The sequence below is a fragment of the Pollachius pollachius genome (assembly GCF_949987615.1).
Source record: "Pollachius pollachius genome assembly, chromosome: 3".
NCBI lineage: Eukaryota > Metazoa > Chordata > Actinopteri > Gadiformes > Gadidae > Pollachius > Pollachius pollachius.
The window spans coordinates 52,005,325-52,009,420 of record NC_136936.1 but is presented as its reverse complement, the minus strand read 5'-3'; positions in this window follow the sequence as shown (position 1 = coordinate 52,009,420).

The following is a 4,096-nucleotide window of genomic DNA, read 5'->3' as shown; positions in this document are numbered from 1 at the left end:
ACACACCTCCTAGACCACCACACACACCACACACACCTCCTAGACCACCACACACACCACACACACACCACACACACACCTCCTAGACCACCACACACACCACACACACACCACACACACACCTCCTAGACCACCACACACACCTCCTAGACCCCTACACACACCACACACACACCACACACACACCTCCTAGACCACCACACACACCACACACACACCACACACACACCTCCTAGACCACCACACACACCTCCTAGACCCCTACACACACCACACACACACCTCCTAGACCACCACACACACCTCCTAGACCCCTACACACACCACACACACACCACACGCACACCTCCTAGACAACCACACACACCTCCTAGACCACCACACACACCACACACACACCACACACACACCACACGCACACCTCCTAGACCACCACACACACACCTCCTAGACCCCTACACACACCACACACACACCACACACACCACACGCACACCTCCTAGACCACACACACACCTCCTAGACCCCTACACACAACACACACACACTCCTACACACACCTCCTAGACTCCTACACACAACACCTGGGTCTCCTAATAAGGAGTGGTCTAGTCTCCTAATAAGGTGTGGTCTAGTCTCCTAATAAGGAGTGGTCTAGTCTCCTAATAAGGAGTGGTCTAGTCTCCTAATAAGGAGTGGTCTAGTCTCCTAATAAGGAGTGGTCTAGTCTCCTACTAAGGAGTGGTCTAGTCTCCTAATAAGGAGTGGTCTAGTCTAGTCTCCTAATAAGGAGTGGTCTAGTCTCCTAATAAGGAGTGGTCTAGTCTCCTAATAAGGAGTGGTCTAGTCTAGTCTCCTAATAAGGAGTGATCTAGTCTCCTAATAAGGAGTGGTCTAGTCTCCTAATAAGGAGTGGTCTTGACTAACCCTTGATTTAAGAAGATGTTCTCATGAAACCCTCAACAACTTAATTACCATTAAATCACATAATCAAAAAGTTATATGCACTTAATAATTGCCAATTTTATATCAGGCCCTATATTATGTGAAGCCTGATATTATGTGAAAGGCCCAACCTCTATCCAGGTGAAAAGGATTCAGCCTCTACAAAGCCTCTATCCAGGTGTGAAAGGCCCAGCCTCTTTACAGACTCTATCCAGGTGTGAAAGGCCCAGCCTCTTTACAGCCTCTATCCAGGTGTGAAATGCCCAGCCTCTTTACAGCCTCTATCCAGGTGTGACAGGCCCAGCCTCTTTACAGCCTCTATCCAGGTGTGAAAGGCCCAGCCTCTTTACAGACTCTATCCAGGTGTGAAAGGCCCAGCCTCTTTACAGCCTCTATCAAGGTGTGAAAGGCCCAGCCTCTTTACAGCCTCTATCCAGGTGTGAAAGGCCCAGCCTCTTTACAGCCTCTATCCAGGTGTGAAAGGCCCAGCCTCTTTACAGCCTCTATCAAGGTGTGAAAGGCCCAGCCTCTTTACAGCCTCTATCCAGGTGTGAAAGGCCCAGCCTCTTTACAGCCTCTATCCAGGTGTGAAAGGCCCAGCCTCTTTACAGCCTCTATCAAGGTGTGAAAGGCCCAGCCTCTTTACAGCCTCTATCAAGGTGTGAAAGGCCCAGCCTCTTTACAGCCTCTATCCAGGTGTGAAAGGCCCAGCCTCTTTACAGCCTCTATCCAGGTGTGAAAGGCCCAGCCTCTTTACAGCCTCTATCAAGGTGTGAAAGGCCCAGCCTCTTTACAGCCTCTATCAAGGTGTGAAAGGCCCAGCCTCTTTACAGCCTCTATCCAGGTGTGAAATGCCCAGCCTCTTTACAGACTCTATCCAGGTGTGAAAGGCCCAGCCTCTTTACAGCCTCTATCCAGGTGTGAAAGGCCCAGCCTCTTTACAGCCTCTATCTAGGTGTGAAAGGCCCTCCAGTCAATCATGGCGTACCGCAGGGATCTGTGCTCGGCCCTCTCCTCTTCACCATATACATGCTCCCACTTGGCCAAATTATTCGTCACCACGGTCTCAGTTTCCACTGTTATGCTGATGACACTCAACTATACATTAGCACCAAACCCTCCCCTCAGCTCCCGCCTGGTCCACTGTGACCTCCTCAAACTGAACAGCAATAAAACTGAACAGTTTGAACTCATGGTGGTGGCCCCAGAGTCACTGCTCAGGAAGGTTGGTGATCTACTGCTGGAAGTGGATGGCTGCTCCATCACCCCATCACCCGTAGTCCGCAACCTGGATGTCATCCTGGACCCCACCCTATCATTCCAGTCCCACATTTAGAACAGACTCAGTTACTGAAACCCTGATCCACTGCTTCATTTCTACCCACCTGGACTACTGCAACGCCATACTCACCAGTCTCCCCTCTTAAACCCTGGACAGACTGCAATATGTGCAGAACTCAGCTGCCAGGGTCTTAACTGGCATTAAGCCCTGGCAGCACATCACCCCCACCCTGATGCAGCTCCACTGGTTACCAGTCAAGTTCCGCATTAAATTCAAAATTCTATTCCTCAGATACAAGTCCCTTCACGCTCTGGCCCCCCGTTACCTCTCTGACCTCCTCCACCCCTACACCCCCCTGCGGTCCCTCAGGTCCTCTGACAAGGACCGGCTGGCAATTCCCCGCACGAGACTCGAGACCTTTTGGGATAGGGCCTTTTGCGTGTCCGCCCCCACTCTGTGGAATCAGCTCGGGTGGATAACAGCGGCGGGCTGGCTCCAGGAGAGGGCTCTCTTTCTGCCTGCTGAATTCTACAGAGAAGGTAGAGAGGTTCTGGGCTTTGTGGAAACCTGCTGTTCTCGCCCTCAGTCAGAAACACTGAATAGAACATGATATATACGGTGTATAAATACATTAAATATGTACCCTCTATATGAGGGGAAATGTGTGCCGAATGAAGGAACATGATTCATATTGACATCATTTAAATAAGTCTTCTGCCACAGGTGCTTCTGCTCGCCGCTCACTGAGCAGAGGAGTGGGAGCAGTGGGAGAAGACCAGCATGCGCTGGGATTTGAATAGTCGATCGATGAATAACCTGCAGCGTTGTGTTCCTGGAGGTTTGGCAGGCGAGCGTTGTGTACCAGTTTGTGTCCTCGTGTATATGAGAGCATGTGTGTGTATGGGTTTCTAATAATGTGTGTGTATGCGTGGTGGTTTTTGTGTGTGTATGCGTGGTGGTTTGTCTGTGCCAGTGTATGTTGGTTTGTGTGAGTGTTTTTTTCGTGTATTTGTTTGTGCATGATAGTGTTTATGTGTGTGTTTGTGTGTGTCTGTGCACCAGTGTGTGTGTGTGTGTGTGTGTGTGTGTGTCAATGTGTGTGTATGTGTGTGTGTGTGTGTGCGTGACTGAGTGTGTGAGGGTGTTTTGTGTGTTGGTGTGTGAGTGTCTGTGTATGAATGTGCACCAGTTTGTGTTGGTGTGTGAGCGTGTAAGTGTGTGAATGTGAGTGTGTGTGTGTTTGTGTGTGTGTGTGTGTGTGCATCTGTCTGTCTGTCTGTTTACCAGTGTGTGTGTGTGTGACAGCAGTGTGAGGGTTATCCTTTCCTAAAGAACCAGCAGTAGTCCATAATATTTGCGATGCCAGTCTGTTTTTCACTGCTCTGCCTTCCAGAGGGTTTTCTGGCCTCAGGTCATCTACTGCTTCTAGATCACATGACCTCTTCTAATGGGATTCATCTCAGCATCTCCTGACCTGAACCTAAACCAAGCACAGCCCATTATTCACCAAGTCAGGCTTTTAGAACAATCAGAATCAATCCACTCTTCATTTAAAGTGTGAAATAGTTTTATAGTTTAATATTGTTTTAATACATTTGTGAAATACATCCCAAAAAATTATTTATTAATTATTAATTATTACATGAGATACTACCACCAGCGCTCTTGTCGATCAAACCGCTATCTCACCGATGAAGACATCTTCACCGAGGTGCACCACTAGAGGGCAGAAGGCCTCCAACCAATCAGCTTCCTTCGTGAAGAAGGTAACAGCGGAGACATTCTGAACTTCAACACGTCTCATTCTGTACTCTGTGTTGCTTATCACTGAACACAATAAATATATATATATATATATATATATATATA